This window comes from Bos grunniens, chromosome 22 (assembly GCF_055505025.1).
Source record: "Bos grunniens cultivar Pamir isolate PY7600 chromosome 22, Bosgru_T2T1.0, whole genome shotgun sequence".
Classification (NCBI taxonomy): Eukaryota; Metazoa; Chordata; class Mammalia; order Artiodactyla; family Bovidae; genus Bos; species Bos grunniens.
The window spans coordinates 36,894,499-36,911,422 of NC_141186.1; the positions used below are offsets into that span (position 1 = coordinate 36,894,499).

Here is a 16,924-nt window from a genome sequence, read left to right on the forward strand (position 1 = left end):
TAAAACTTGAGATTTGTATCTTGGCTCTGCCTCTAATTACCTGAGTGGTTGTGGGCCAGTCACTTAGTTCTTCTAGGTCTTAGTGTTTTTAACAGCTCAAATAAGGGCTTCCCTCATGGCTCAGCAGGTAAAGAATCCACATGCAATGCACAAGAGTCTGGAGATGCAGGTTTGATCCCTGGGTTGGGAAGATCCCCAGGTTGGGAAGATCCTGTGGAGAAGGAAATAGCAATCCATTCCAGTATTCTTGCCTGGAAAATCCCATAGATAGAAGAGCCTGGTGGACTACTGTCCATGGGGTTGCAAAAGAGCAGGACACCGCAGCACGAAAACAAGCAAGGAAATGTTACTTATCTCATTGGATTCTTTTGTGAAATAAAGGAAATGATGTATGTTAAGTGCCTAGAATAAACTAGGCACTCAAAAATGATAACTGTTATTCTCAGTCAAATAGAAGTGAAATTATATTGATGCTCCAATGAAATAGCTCTGTTAAAATACTTAGCTGCTTCTCATGAAGAAGAACGGCTCCTTGTACCTGGTAATGAGCAGCAGACATAAGTGATTAGAATTTCAGTTTGTCATTTTTTTCTTGGTAGACCTCTGATCATTCGAAGTTGGAAGATATAGTGCAAAAGGAAAAAAGAAAGAAAGACCTCAGAAGTCCCACAGTAAATAGATTTACAAGAATTTAAATTTGATTGTAAATAAACTATTGCTAAAAGAATTCTTGTAAACACAGGGTTAACAGTCCTTAGGAGGCTAGTTGATCTGTTTCATGTTATCATTTCTTGGTTCCTTAAACTCAGTGACTCAAACTGGGCTGCCCTCTTAGCCTGGGAAATCCCTAAAGCGGAAACTGGGGGTGGGAAGGAGGGGAAAGAGCCCCTTTGTGATTTTCTCAAAATGAATCACCAGTGATTAGAGCCAATTCAATTTTGGATTCGTTCAACTAAGTCACCTTGAAAAGTGGAAGCACCTTTGCCTTTCCCTTTTCCTTTCTTTGTTCTCCAGCCAGCCAGAACCCCCTGGGTCCACCACACGCCCTCACCTCTTACACAAAGACCTTCAGAACTGGGAAGTCTCAGCAGCCTCCCTGGGGAAGAACCCTTTGCAACGCCCCTCCCCCTCCATTTCCACCCTCCAGTCTTTTCTGGCAGGTGCTGGTTGACTCAGTTTTCCATCTGGGCAATTTTGGAGTTTTGCTTTTCCTCTCTTTCAGTAACCCTGTTGTTGTTCAGTCTCTCAGCCATGTCTGACTCTTTGCGACCCCATGGATTGCAGCATGCCAGGCTTCCCTGTCCTTCACTATCTCCTGGAGCTTGCTCAGACACATGTCCATTGAGTTGGTGATGCCATCCAACCTTGTCACCCTCTGTTGCCTCCTTCTCCTCCTGCCCTCATGAGTTGGCTCTTTGCATCAGGTGGCCAAAGTATTGGAACTTCAGCTTCAGCATCAGTCCTTCCAATGAATAATCAAGGTTGATTTCCTTTAGAAAAATGCAGTTAGCTAGCTCCTTATTCACTGGAGTTAGTAAATGTCTGGGTAGGTAAAACTACTCCTCGTGGTGAAGAGACTCTGAGAGTCCTTGGTTGATTGTATTAAAGGCAGCGGAGGCTCTTTGCACATGTCTAAGTAGACTCTCGTGCTGGCTAGAACACTCAGGAAGATGACAGAAGCAAACAAAGGCATCTGGTGGGATTAGATTGGGATAGGCTTCCGGAATCGTCTATTACAACCACTTAGGGGTGTGGTGGAGGGAGAGTAGCGATGATTTTCCTTCCCTTCTTCCTACTTTCCCTCTGTTTCATTGAGTAGACGAAATTGTGTTTGAAGGAGGGTAAAAATGATACTGGGACAGAATTTTTTTTTTCTGAAACACAATTTTAATATTCAGTTCTGCATGATTTGATTCAGCCAACCGTGCCTGAGCCTCAACTCTGGGAGGCAGGCACCTGGCATACAGGTCCCGTCCCTGCCTTCCTGGAGCTGCCTCCTAGGAAGGAAGATGCCTATGCTAAAAAAACAACTGCCTTTTCCATCCTAATCAAGACATTGTGAAATCATGGGTCTGATGTGTTAGCTACACTGTTACAAATGCACATTAAAATAAATGAATGAGCAGATGAACCTGTTCCTCCATGTACCACATATCCAGTGCACCTCACATATGCTCAGTGGCGGGTAGACCACCTATGGGGAATCAATGCTGTACAATGCACTGCAGGTAGGTACATGACAGAGGTCTCTGCAGAGGCTGTGTGCAAAATCAGGAAGGAGGAGCGAGGCAAGAAAGATAGAAAACGGGGGACAGAGAACTTCTCTGCAGATTCTGGGCTGAGATTCAAAACATAAATGGAAATCTGCTAGGGAGTCCGGGGGAAAGGGGACTTCAGACAGAAGGAGCAGAGTGCGCTAAATTTAAACTACTAGGGAAAGGAGTAAAAAATTGATGCATTCATTCAACAAACATTTAATTTCAAACCACATGTCTGTTTGCTAGTTTTCTGCAAGGTTTGTTCTGGAAGGATCCACCAGGAAATGTGATAAATGGTGTTGCTCACAATCTAGTCATACAGGCAATAGGCACATATGCAGATACAGGTATCCAGAGACAAGCATCCTTAGAGAGTATACGATCAAGGACCAAAATAGCAGCGCTGATAAATTACTGTGAGGTCTGCAGATAGCACTGGCTGAGAAAGGCTTCCTGAAAGTGAGGGACTGGGAAGAATAGGGTAAATTTGGAGAATGGAGGAAACAGTTCAGATAGGAGAAATAGGTCAGGAGGGGCAACTGCAGTTACAGGGACAGATCTAACCTGTATCCACCCCTCGACCTCTAGACTGAAGGTGGGCACAGCTGTCATCCAGGTTCTTAACCCAGTGCCCTGGATAGATGTTAAAGGCTCTGTGACTCCCCAGACATGGATGCAAATAATTTTTGAATTCATGTCTGCATTTTTCAGGGGAAAGTATTTCTGATTTTTATCTGATGCTCCAAAGAGTAACACGCAGTTGCTCAGGGGTTTCTGCAAATCTATTCTAATGTGCCTTTATTATGTTGTTTTTTTAAATCTTGCTCTTTTTTTCTTTACAAAGAGAATCCAGCTGTCACAGACTTGAAGGGAAGCAACATTTCTCAGAGTGATTAGATTAATTTGCCCAAGGTCCCTTGGTTGAAGTGCCTCCCCAGTGAGATTAGACTCTAAGGCCCACCGTGCACTTAACCACCACGATACACTGTTCACTCTCACTCCCCATGGAGCAAATCTGCTCAGGTCCCTGGTGGGCAATGTCACCTCCACTGCAAGGGCTTCTGATACTCTCAGCTTGTGAAACAGCCCTCTGAGTGATAGGCCCTGGTCACTGACCTTGGCTTGAGTGTTAATTTTCTCCTTTTGACACCTGATTTTACTAATCATCATACTCTACTTATAAGAGCCAGTCCTTTGGAAACTGTGGAAAGCAAGCATGCTTTAAATACCTTCAGTACAGCCTATCTTTTTAAGGCAATATTTCATTGCAGTAGCTACATATGAACCTTTATGTTCAAAAATAGCCATTTTAAAACACCACTTAAAATCCATATGCTTGCAAATGCACTGCTTACACATAATTTTTAAATTAATTATTCTTCTTCTACTTTTATTACACAAAAGTAGAGAAATTATAACCAAGCCCCATGTTCTCATCTTCTTTCATTCATGAACTCATGAGCACTCCTGTTTCCTCTTAGCCCCACCACTCTCTGTTGCCACCTGGGATTATTTTGAAGCAAATTCATCATATTATATAATTTCACCCTTAAATATTTCAGCATTATTCAGAATTTAAAATAGACTCTTATAAATAGTATAGGCCACTTGCTCAGTCATGGAAAAATCTTACGCTATACAGTGGCATGAGAAAGGATTTTATTTACATAGGGCTTCTCTGGAACATTTTTGTCTGATAATTTCTGTTGGTTGAAGGTCTCTTTGATAATGAAGTCTGTCGCACTTTCGAGAATCATTGTTGCTGTGAAGTATAGTTTTAGTCAAGTCAGTTCAGCAAATATAGATAGTTCTGCCAAAAGGCATGTTTTGAACACATGGATTTGTTTCAGTGCCATTGATATATTAGGGAATAATTTAGGTATAATCAAATTTCATGTGAGCTTATGCATGATTTGAAAGTGGAAGTATTCATCGCTCAGTCATGTCCAGCTCTTTGCGACGCCTTGGACTATAGCCTGACAGGTTCCTCTGTCCATGGAATTCTCCAGGCAAGAATACTGAAGTGGGTAGCCATGCCCTTCTCCAGGGGAATTTTCCAGATCCAGGGATCAAACAGAGGTGTCCCACATTACAAGCAGATTCTTGACCATCTGAGCCACCAAGGAAGCCCCTATGCATGATTTCGTCCCCACAAAACACTTGAAGAACATAGAAAACTGTTACAAGCTGAACTGGGCTGTGTTTTTATCCCCACAAAACATAGACACATACATGTTCTCAGACATCCATTAGCTATTTTGTACTTTGGTTCACTCCAAATGTTATGAGCCACACCCCATCTATATTTGGTGCTAGAACTTTCCATTCAGTTTCAGATAACCCTGCTTCTACTGCTTCACAATTGTTCACAAGCTGAAACTGTTCCAACACCCATTTCCACAGGCAACGCCAGTATAATATTTATTGAAGTTACTTATGCATTTCTTAACCATTTAACATGGGTATAACAGCATTTCTCTTTTTATTAGACTCCTATTCTTTTTCTTTTTTAATGTGTTGCTGACAAGTGTTTGAGTGTTTTGCCCTCTAACCCAGAGTTTCTCAACCTTGTTACTATTGGCATTTGGCGCTGGATCATTTTGTGCAGTAGGGGTTGTCCTGTGCAGGGAAGGGCACTTAGCAACAACTCTGCCCTTGACCACTAGACGCCAGTAGCACCACCTCCTCTCCAGCTCAGACCCTCCTAGTTGTGACCAAAAAAAAAAAAAAAGTAGACATTGCCAAGTGTTCCCTGGGGAGAGAGGCAAAATTACACTAGATTTCAAGATTTTATGAGTAACTGAGAGAGCCTTCTGTAAGCCCGTTTCCCACATGTCCTGTGGTATTTCTCACACTACTTTGCATTGCGTGATAACTTTTAAGATCTTGTATGTCGTATCACAGCAGAACTGACTGTTGCATCTAAAAAGAATGTCTTCATGTCAGTCCTCGTGCTGACATTATTTATGGTAGGAGGCAGTCCATGACTGAGCAACTGAGCACAGCACAGCACACATTGGATGACATGGGGCTTCCCATGTGACTCAGCAGTAATGAATCCGGCTGCCATTGCAGGAGAGGCGGGTTCAATCCCTGGGTTGGGAAGATCCCATGGAGAAGGGAATGGCAACCCATTCCAGTATTCTTGCCTTGGAAATCCCATGGACCTAGGAGCCTAGTGGGGCTACAGTTCATGAGGTCGCAAACAGTCGGACACAACTAAGCAATTAAACAACAGATTCCTTTCACTGCGTTAAGTTCAACACATAAATTCCAGAATTATGGAAATCACTGAATCCTAATAATGTCTTTACTTTCAGAGTTTATAGACCTTGTACCGTACATGATCTTATGACAAAAATAATAGTAACAACAGCAGCTACTTTTCTCAGATATTCCATAAGAACCAAGCACTGTGCTGTAGGCATTAGGGTCATATTTAACCTTCACAAGAACCCATTCTGGGAGCCACTGTCTGTCACAGCTTTAGCAAAAGAGAATTCTCAGAATAGCATCTGATTCCCAGAGGAATGGGTGATTTGCCTGAGGTCAGCCATCCAGTTGGAGAAGGCAGTGGCACCCCACTCCAGTACTCTTGCCTGGAAAATCCCATGGACAGAGGAGCCTGGTGGGCTGCAGTCCATGGGGTCGCTAAGAGCTGGACACGACTGAGCGACTTCACTTTCACTTTTCACTTTCATGCATTGGAGAAGGAAATGGCAACCCACTCCAGTGTTCTTGCCTGGAGAATCCCAGGGATGGGGGAGCCTGGTGGGCTGCCGTCTATGGGGTCGCATAGAGTCGGACACAACTGAAGCGACTTAGCAGCAGCAGCAGCAGCCATCCAGCAGGAGAATGAGAAGCATCAGGAAACCACAACTCTAACTCTGAAGCCTAGGTTCTGGTTACTCTGAAACCTCCTGGCTTAAGGGTATCAGAGGCTATTTATTAAGCACCTGCTCCTTTTACCAAAGTCGTGAGTGTAACCTTGATAATGGAGCAAATAGTTGAAAAGTCAAAGTGCTCAAAGGGATTGAGCTTAGTAAAGATGACTTCACATCCCTGCATTTAAGCTTTATGCAAACATTAAGTATAACGTTGTAGAAAAAAAAGTATATTGTGACATCTTCATACTTTATCCAGTAGTTCGTGATTCTGTTTCTACACAGGAAAATAGTAGAAAATACTAGAAGGTGTTATACCAAATCAAGAAGCAGTATTATTATATCCTTGTGCTAGGATGACCAATGCTTTCTGGCCTCATCATTTTGCTTAATCATGTTTTAAAAATTTTCAGCTAGAAACATGTATTTTATACACGCACAATTTTAAGGAAAAAAAGTGAAGCCTAAGATAGCACAACAGACAGTAAAAGGGAAGCCAGATACTTAATGAATTCAAGTTGGATTAGATTCTAGAATACAGAAAGGACTTGCAGATGTGATTACAAAACCACTGTCAGCAATCTTAAAGAAATCAGAGACTGGGATCAAGGCCAGGGAATTGGAGACAGGAATAATGTTATTGCAGTTTTCAAAAATGAGAAAAATGTGGGTTCTAAAAGCTAGAAGGCAATGGATGTGGTATTCAGAACCCAATCATTAAAACACACCCTTTGCGAACATTCAGAAAAGACAGCTTAGCCATCAATGGCTAAGAGTCTAAGGAAGTTGAAGTCACGTTGGCCTAACTATATTTTCTCTTTCAGTTGTTTTTGATTGATCAGTAAAGTACTCCAGGTATCACACAGTTTGATTCCAACAGGAGCATTTGATTAACAAATACATGTCTTTTGTTGTGGAAAGCCTGGGCTAGATGATAATTTGATGAGTTGGGTGCAAGCCTAACTGAATTATCCATATAACTACCAGTGATTGTACATTACCCAAGAAAGGTGCTGGGCTAAGCCTTTGAACACACAGCCTCCTCAGATGGATGCCATGGTTATTCCTCTTTTCAGAGATGGGGAAACAGAGGCTTGGAGAGGCTGTCCTATTCTGGAAGATATATGTAAATAGTAGAGTTGGGACTGGTGCTTTTAATTACCTCTCCATATTGTCTTCCTAGTAAATACATATTTATTCAGTATGAGGGTTGCAGTTGCAGGCTGAGTCTTCATTGCATGCAGTATATTGCTCAATGACTCCTAAGAGACTGCAAGACTGACAGTTGTCAAATTCCTGATGATATAGCTGGCATTATCCACCTCTGTCTTCAGAGTCACTTCCTGTCCTTTGGTTGTAGGAGTGGCCACTACAATGTGTGGGACTGGGACGGAGAACCCGAGAGGCATGGGCCTGGGGAGAAACCACACTCCAATCTGCTTTTTCAAAAACGCATTTACTAAGGTCAGCGTGAAGTTCAACCTTTTCAGTATTTTCCATGGACATTTGGCCTGAATAAGAAAGAGGCTTTTGGCCTATTTATTTCTCCACTTCTTTCAGTTGAAAATAAATCTTTGGGGGGAAAACATCCTCTGGTTCTGAAAATAAAAGATTTGTTTCTTTTTAAACTTTCCCCTCCAAGTACTATGTTATGGAAGTTAGAAAGGAGGAGAAAGCAGAAAAGAGAGACAAAGAGGGAAGGGAGGAACAGGAAAGGGAAGGAGAAGGAAAGAAAGAGAAGAAGAAGACGGCAGGAAAAAAAGAAAGGTGAGAGAAACAAAGAATGAGAAAAAGAAACTGCATTGTGTATTAAAATCAGATTTCTCTTTAAGGCAGCAGAGAAAATGAAAAGGGTTACAAGTTTCCCCAGCTGTTTGGTCTAGATGCAGTGTAAACAAGCCGGCCCCCCATCTGGCCCCCAGGAAGCCGTGACTCTCAGTGGAGCCTGAGCGCCTGCTTGGCCAAACTGCCCTGAACCCTCCCTGGGCCCCTACTTGCTGAGTCAGCAGGAACAACCAAGGGACTTTGACTGTTTCCCATTTTCATTTGTCTGAGCGTCAAATAGCAGAGTATGCAGGTGAAGGGTGATGTCCTGGAACAATCAAGGTCAGCTCCGATTAGGAAATTGGGACACAGATTGCAGATCCTTCCTGACTCTGCAGAGCTGAGTTTGTGGGGAGATTATTCTTAGCTGGCGTTAGGAAATGTGCACCATGAAGATTTGGCCAGGCATATAACCCAGTACTTGTATTCTGGGCTTTATTTATTTTCTTCTCTATCAAGACTACACCCTGGCATATTTGCATCCGTGAAACGTGCTGCAGCCATAAAGAAAGATTGTATGGACTACAGGGCAATGGTACTTGCCAGGAACAGATGCCTGCAATGTGTAGTTTGTAAAGAGCCCAAGTGTAATAAGACACAGATAGCATCGGTTCTCTCTAGGTAGTAGGATTGCAGGGGATTTTTAAATTTTATATATTTCTGTATTGTTTGTATTTTTATACTCATAATTATAGCTATGTATGTGGAAGGTTTCCTATGTGGTGGGCACCATGCCAAGTATTTCATGTGAATCATCTCATTGGCTCCTTGCTAGAGACCTTTGAGCAGGTACTATAAGCATCCTATTTTATTGATGAGGCAATGTAATTAAGACCCTTGCTCAAGGTTATGCAAGCCACAAAATGCCAGAAAATGAGACTGAAACCCATAACCCGCACTAAAGCCTGTTCTCTTGAGCACCATATACCAGTACTTTTTTTTTTCTGAAAACAATAATTAAAACGTATCCTGACAATTGGTTGAGTCAATTTCTGAACAGAATGCAGCTATTTAAAATGAATTGGTTGACAGTTACTGATGGTGACAAAATGTTCCTAATGTTCCATTATGTGAGAAGGCATGTTACAGGTCTCATTCCATGTGAACTCGTGTGCCCAAGTGCACCCTTAGGAGACAAGTATCTCTGTTGATGTGTTGACTGTGACTGTCAGTGTGGGGATGGGGATCATTTAAGACTTTTGATTTCTAGTGGTTTAACATTCTCAGTGATTTCCCAGATGGCGCTAGTAGTAAAGGATCTGCCTGCCAACGCAGGAAACCCAAGAGATGTGGGTTCAATCTCCAGGTGAGGAATATCTCCTGGAGAAAGAAATAGCAAACCACTCCAGTGTTCTTGCCTGGGAAATCCTATGGACAGAGGAGCCTGGCAGGCTACGTTCCATAGGGCTGCAAAGAGGCGGACACAACTGAGCACATGCACAAACAGCAAGAACAGTCTGTATAACAGCAAGTAGCACTTTCGTAGTAAGCAAAGGACCGCAGTCTCTCCACCTGCCTTCCTGACACCCAGCACAGCCGCCTAAATGCCTCCCCTCCCCATTCCTTTCTCCAACTTGTGCAACAGTAGCTTGTCTTTCTTTTTCCTTTTCCTGGGGCCTGCAGCTCCCTGGGCTGGCCTTCTTTGGCCAGACTCTGAGTTGGTGCTTTAGAGACAAGAAACAGAAACTGGCAGATAACTTGCCTCCTGAGTTACCCACCTCTGTTTTCTTTGCTCCCTGGGGCAGCTCACAGAGGTCAAAGGCTGGCTTGTTGAAAGGGGCTTGTTAGAGATAAGGATTCTTGACTTCCAGGGCTCAGTGGACAGGGTGTGGCCATGGGATAGCTGGAATTTTGAAAGTCATGTCAAGATTTCTGCAAAGCCTTCCTTGAGAAGCAGCTGGAAAATGTCTCTCACGCCTGAAGGGGAGGTCATGTACCAGACAACAAGGCTCTGTGCAAACCAGGTGCCCTCCCTTCCATGCAATGCCCTTTGCCTGAAATCCATTCATTCATTCAAGAGCTACTTATTGAATGCCTTCTATATGTAAGATATAGCTTCAGATACTTGGGAGTCAGTGGAAAAAACTGACCAAAGTCCTTGTCACTGCTACACTTGGCTTTCTAAGCTTTCCACCATCTTATCTACTTAGAAAATACCACCTCATGCTTTAAGATCAGAATTTTAGGTTCAACCTGGAGAGTTCTATGATAACTTAGGGGAAAGCATTAGACCCACTTTTCTCAGATTCCGTTATATTTAATCGGCAGTGATTTTTCTATTATATAACTTATTGTACATGTGTGTGCTTATGTGTAATGTAATTGTTTCTATGCATTTTTCTCAAAGACCATGAACTGAAACATCTGGGGTCAAATTCATTTTCCATCTCTCCAATTGCTGTGAGACACTTAAATTTAGTTTTTACTTAGTCTAGTTTTTTCACCTATGTCTTTGAAATATTAATATCTAACTCAAAATATTGTTGTGGTGTTTACAAGAGAAATGAAAAACTGTTTATGCCAAAACATGTATGTGAATATTTAAAGCAGCTTTATTCATACAAATCCAAAACTGGAGGCAAGCCACATGTCTTCTGACTGATGAATGGATCATCAAACTATGCTACATTTGTACTATGGAATACTACTCAGCAATAAAAAAGCTGATACAGGGAACAACATGGGTGAACATCAAACACATTATGTTTTTTAAAGTATATAATGTAACAGTTTTATTATTTTCACAGAGCTGTGTGTCCATCATTTCAGCCACTTTTAGAACATTGCAGTATGTGCCCGCCCCCTCACCAAAAAAACTGGGACCATTTAGTTGTCATCCTCCACCAAATCTCCATCTCTCAGTCTTTGTGCCTCTAGAGATTTGCCTATTCTGGAAATTTCATATAAATGGAGTCAAACAATATATGACTTTTTGTTACTGGCATCTTTCAGTTCAGTTCAGTTTAGTCGCTCAGTCGTGTCTGACTCTTTGCAACCTCATGAATCGCAGCACACCAGGCCTCCCTGTCCATCACCAACTCCTGGAGTCCACCCAAACCCATGTCCATCAAGTCGGTGATGTCATCCAATCATCTCATCTTCTGTCGTCCCCTTCTCCTCCTGCCCTCAGTTTTTCCCAGCACCCAGCATATTTTCAAGCTTCATGCATGATGTGGCATGTATCAGTAACCTTTGCCTTTTTATTCCTGAATAATAGTCTATTGTATTGATATACACCATTTTACTTATCCATTCATTAGTTGATAAATATTTAGATTGTTTTAATTTTTGACTATTATGATTAAGAGTTGGACTGTGAAGAAGGCTGAGCGCCGAAGAATTGATGCTTTTGAACTCCTCTTGCGAGTCCCTTGGACTGCGAGGAGATCCAACCAGTCCATTCTGAAGGAAATCAGCCCTGGGATTTCTTTGGAAGGAATGATGCTAAAGCTGAAACTCCAGTACTTTGGCCACCTCATGTGAAGAGTTGACTCATTGGAAAAGACTCTGATGCTGGGAAGGATTGGGGGCAAGAGGAGAAGGGGACGACAGAGGATGAGATGGCTGGATGGCATCACTGACTCGATGGACGTGAGTCTCAGTGAACTCCGGGAGTTGGTGATGGACAGGGAGGCCTGGCGTGCTGCAATTCATGGGGTCGCAAAGAGTCGGACACGACTGAGCGACTGATCTGATCTGATGTATAAGTTTCATGTTTTCAGTTTTAGAAAAAATGTACAAACACACATATATATAACTGAATCACTGGACTGTACACCTGAAACTAACACACTGTAAATGAACTATACTTCAGTTTTAAAAAAATGCATGTATATGACACCAAAACACCAGCAACAATGCAAGCAATAGACTGAAAAGAAAAAAGACAAAACACATGTTAAGTGAAAGAAGACAGAATCAAAAGGCCACATACAGTATAATTCCATTTATATGACATCCTGCAAAATACAAAACACAGCAGCAGAACAAGACTAAGGGACTGAAGTGAGTGGTGGGTAGTCCTACATACGGGTAAAATGAAACCTTTTGAGACGATGAGCTATTATCTTTATAGCAGTGGTTATACAACTGTATTCGCTGAACCAAACTCATAGAATGAGCACTGTAGAACTGTGTTTAATGGATGGATGGATGGATAATTGGAAGGAAGAAAAGGTGCTCAATTTAAAACTTCAGGGGATTTAATGCCTCCGAACATTTCCAATAGGAAATAGAAATAAATTCTTCTCCAATACTTCTCATGGCCTCCCCAAAATATAATCCCATGATAACCTGATACCAAGTGTTCACCAGCTCAGTAGTGCCCCCTCAAATTTGCTTTCACTTCTTCCTTACTGTGATCCATTTTTCCTCACTTTTGTTCCTCCACAATGCACTGCATTGATTTCCTAATAAAAGAACACAACACCTTTTGCTCCAGGCTTTGCTTTCAAAGGAGCTTAAGGTAAAACACTAGGCATGGGTGTAATTAGGTTCTTGCCAAGAGAAATGGGAGCAGAAATGATGTGTGCTACATTCAGATCTGAGCCCTCTGCCTTCGGGTATGCTCTCCTTCATTCTCCCTCTTACTGTGTCGATTCAAATATGGAGACCCCCTAAGAGATGGCAGCACAGCCATATGGAAGGAACTTTTTGGTTTCTGGATGATCCTGTGGAGAAAAGAAACTGCCAGCCTGGACAAATCATCCCAGAACTGTTAGATGAGAAAGAAAACAAGCTCTGTATTTTTTAAACCACAGTATTTTGGGGGTCTCTTTGTTAAAGCAACATAACCTTTACCTAAACAAATATAGGGGAGTCATATGGTTTCTCAAGCACACTCTCTGATGATGACTCTTCTAAAAACATGGTGGTCACACATATTATCACTGAAATTGTGACACTTTTAAGGGTTAAGGAGATGCTATATTAATACTAATGATTTGGGTGTGAGAGGAGTAAAGTGATCTCCTTTTCTCCTTTTTTAAGATGCTAGAAGTACTCCCAGAAAACTCAAGCCATCTGATCAATATACAAAAAAAGTATGTCCTGGAAATGGTTTTTAGCACATAAAAAGAGTAGAGTGGCTTTCAAGCCTTCTTCATGAGGACCTAACCACTATGTATATAATTTTCCTTTCATTGCAAATCCCATTGCTGGGCAAATTAGGATTAACATCAGACTAAATCCTGCGTGCCTCAGTTTGATCCCAAATTGACTACGTTTTGTTTTGTTCCATTCCCAGTTCCTTCCCGGACTGTTATCACTACATGAGGTCATGTCGTGTGAGACTGGGCTTACATCGGGCTAGTTATGTTTCAGGCAGACCAGTAGCCCCAGAAAATTTTATCTACAAGCCTATGTTATTCACGTTTAAAAAGATGTTAGTTGGGGAGAGGAAATGTTAGCATTCAGATGCAAGAAATTGTAAAACCATAATCTGCCAAATAAAACTGTTTCCTTGGAGCTAAGTAAATATTCTCCCAGGGACGGACCTGAAGAATCAGACAGCTGCATCTATTTATGGTTTCCCCTCTGTTTCTCTCTCCTCTGAGTGGATGAGCTCTGCAGAAAGCAACGGCAGTTTCTTTATAAAGCCTCCCTTTTCCCAGCAAGGGACAGGAGTAGTGCAAGAGAGAAACAGTGATCCAGCTGCCATTAAAATGTTCCGACCATCTGCTCCTTCCTTATTTTTCTTTATTCTGTACATGTTTAAATGTCCTTCCTTATTTATCTGTTTGCAGAAAGCAGATGGAATTGTCATAATCACATCATCATCATCATCATACTGAACATCTACTCTACGCTAAGCACCATGTTGGTAACTTTAAATTATTTCATGTCATCCTCACAAAGTTTTCGTGAAGTATAAGTTTCATTATCCCATTTTCTGGATGGTGAAACTGAGGCCTAGCAAGTTTAAGAGAATTGCCAAAGCCCACATAGCCAATAAGAGGGATGTTCTGAACTGTAAGCCTTTCTCTTTCAAAAGAAATGTGTAATGTGCTGATGAGCCTTCAGAAAAGTTACGAAGTAGGTGCAAGTATGTTTAGCATCTTTCAACTCCCTCTTTTCAAGTCACTGGAACACTTTACTCCTCCGTTCTATTTTTCCCAAAACTGTCAAGGATCCTAACAGTTCCAAAGCATCTTTTCTTATACCATTTGCTTGAATATGGTCTTGTTGAAAGCAAGACAATTGAAACGTCCAAAATAAATAAATAAATCTTCTAAAGGCTGAACATGAGATCACTCAAGAAAGTAACAGGGAAGATCACTTTAGGTTAGTGGGTCTCCCAAGTCTCCTTTGGTGAGTACAGATAGAAAGCTGCTACTCTGAAAATTTTAACCCTGTACCCTCAGGAAAGTCATGTTCACATGTAATACTTCCTAAGTTAGGCTACCTTTCAAACTTTCCCATTTATTAAGAATTCTTTAAGGCCATTACTATGATTCCATAGTATTTTGAGGGAGAAAGAAAGCCCAGGTTTTTTTCAGATCAATAATACAGGAGAGGTCCAGATCCCTGACTTGGCTCTGATTAAGTGAACAAGGTGCTTGTTTTCTCGCAAATAAAAATGTGGTCTTTGGATACAATTCTTTCTTCAGTCCCAGGAATATGGCTTCAGTCTCCTATTGAAAATCTAAAGTGTTCCAGTCAGAACAACAGTAGACTTTTCTCTTCCTTGAGTTTGGACAATGATTGTTCTCCTTCCAGAAACAGAGAGAGAAAAGGGAACTTGGAAATTCATCCAGGTGTTAGCCAACCTCCTTGGGGGGTTCTCTTCTGCCAGGTCCTGAAATCCCAGGCCTGGAACAGGCCCCACTGACTTTTTCCAAAGTTTGGCCTTTATTAGAGAGGTTGAGGCCAGGGATTTTTCCATGCACAATTCTTTAGCTCCAAAATTCTGGATCTGACCTTCTAGTCCAAGAGAACTTGCACATCCCAACCTTGAAGACATAGTGTGACTATAAAGTATTGAGTTGTTTTTCTTTCCATTGCCTTTTCTTATTTCCAGAAAGAGAGTTTGAAAAAGACGAGTATTTGAGATGTTATTTGGCTTAGAAGCAATTTTGTAGAGAAGAATGTCACCCAAGGGGTTTTCCATCATAGGTAAATTTTTCTCCTTTGCTAAGTGAATAATTAATGTTGCTTTAATATGGAACTGGCCCTTCATTTAGATAATTTATATGCATGAATGCCCACCCCTTCTTTCTCTTAAAGCAAATGGAGTCTTTTAACCTACTAGGAGGATGGCTTAAAATAAGTAAACATTTGGGTGGTCTGTTGATATTCACAGAGCACATTTGAAATTAACTAATTTGCCTTCTATGAGAAACAGACTTTTAATGCTGTTCAAAGAGCTGGAGCTTTGAAATTAAGTAGCACAAGTTGTCTCTGTGTGTCCTCTGACTTGCTTAGGTTGTTGCTTCAATGGCAGCATTTCCTAATGAAGGGAATGAGGTTGCCAGATCAAGGGACAGAAGGCCAGGATGAGGTCTCCTATACAGAGTGAAGTTTAAAGATCAGGAGTGAATAGACAGATGAACCATATATTGAGGAACCAGATTCTTAAAACATAGTTATTCTCTCTGTATTCCCACACGGTTATTGTTTGCCCATCTCTGCGGCACAGCCTAGTAGGCTTCATCTGGGGCTCCTTGGCCAGCTAGCTTCAGGCTGGGTTTAACTGCAGAATGATACTGACAGGAAAATCAGAGGGCAGGAAAGAGTGAAGTCAGGGTATCTCTGCTCTCCTCCTTCACTGTTTTGTCAGCTCCCCTCTGGCCATGCCTAAGGTTACCTCTTAAGCTCACGGGATGATTGTCTAAACTTGGGACTATCATAAAATATTGCCATAGACTGGATGGCGTAAACAACAAACATTTGTTTTCTGGAGGCTGGAAAGATATACCTCAAGGCACTGGCCACACTGGTGTCTGCTGAAGGAGCACTTCCTGGTTTGCAGATGGCTCTTTTCTCATTGTATCTTCACAAGGCCAAGAGCAGAAAGAGAAGCAAGATCCCTCTTTTCTTATTTTTTTCAATTAATTTTTATTGGAGTAGAGTTGATTTACAATGCTGTGTTAGTTTCTGCTGTACAGCCAAGTGAATCGGCTGTACATATAAATATATCCACTCTTTTTTAGATTCTATTCCCATGTAAGTCGACTTCGCTGGTGACTCAGACAGTAAAGCGTCTGACTACAATGTGGGAGACCCAGGTTCGATCCCTGGGTAGGGAAGATCCTCTGGAGAAGGAAATGGCAACCCACTCCAGTACTTTTGCCTGGAAAATCCCATGGATGGAGGAGCCTGGTAGGCTACAGTCCATGGGGTGGCAAAGAGTCAGACACGAGTGAGCGACTTTACTTCACTTCCCATGTAAGTCATTACCAAGTATTGACTAGAGTTCCCTGTGCTATACCATAGGTTCTTATCAGTTATCTATTTTATATATAGCAGTGTATATATGTCAATCCCAATCTCCCAGTTCATCCCTTCTCTCCCTTACTCCTTGGTAACCATAAGTTTGTTTCCTCTATCTGTGACTCTGTATCTCTCTATATAGACTCTCTATCTTTGTTTCCTATAACTGTTTTGTAAATAGGTTTATCTGTACCATTTTTTACATTCCCTATATGAGTGGTATCATGCTATTTGTCTTTCTCTGACTTACTTCACTCAGTTTGACAATCTCTAGGTCCATCCATGTTGCTGCCAGTCACATTATTTCATGCTTTCTCACAGCTGAGTAATATTCCTCTATAAACATGTACCATATCTCCTTCATCCATTCCTCTGTCGATGGACCTTTAGGTTGCTTCCGTGTCTTGGCTGTTGTAAATAGTGCTGCAGTGAACATTAGGGTGCACGTATCTTTTCAAATTGTGATTTTCTCTGTATATATGCCTAGGAGTGAAGTTGCTGGATCATATGGCAAGTCTATTTTTAGTT

At 41.7% G+C, this 16,924-nt stretch overlaps 2 long non-coding RNA genes across 30 annotated transcripts in view; one reads left to right on the forward strand and one right to left on the reverse strand.

Moving 5' to 3' along the window:
• The window catches only part of LOC147348292 (uncharacterized), a 160,306-nt gene that overhangs the window by 131,524 nt on the left and 11,858 nt on the right, over positions 1–16,924 (forward strand). For 2 of the 7 annotated variants that reach the window (XR_015151409.1, XR_015151410.1), the window contains exons 3-4: positions 13,711–13,783; positions 14,985–15,079. The exons of the other annotated variants lie outside the window; for them this stretch is intronic. This is a non-coding gene — a long non-coding RNA (uncharacterized LOC147348292). The remainder of the gene's footprint in view (positions 1–13,710; positions 13,784–14,984; positions 15,080–16,924) is intronic. 7 annotated transcript variants of the gene reach the window in all.
• The window catches only part of LOC147348293 (uncharacterized), a 360,187-nt gene that overhangs the window by 104,420 nt on the left and 238,843 nt on the right, over positions 1–16,924 (reverse strand). The window contains exon 4 of one of the 23 annotated variants that reach the window (XR_015151373.1): positions 9,685–9,809. The exons of the other annotated variants lie outside the window; for them this stretch is intronic. This is a non-coding gene — a long non-coding RNA (uncharacterized LOC147348293). Of the gene's footprint in view, positions 1–9,684; positions 9,810–16,924 lie in introns of those variants that run through there. 23 annotated transcript variants of the gene reach the window in all.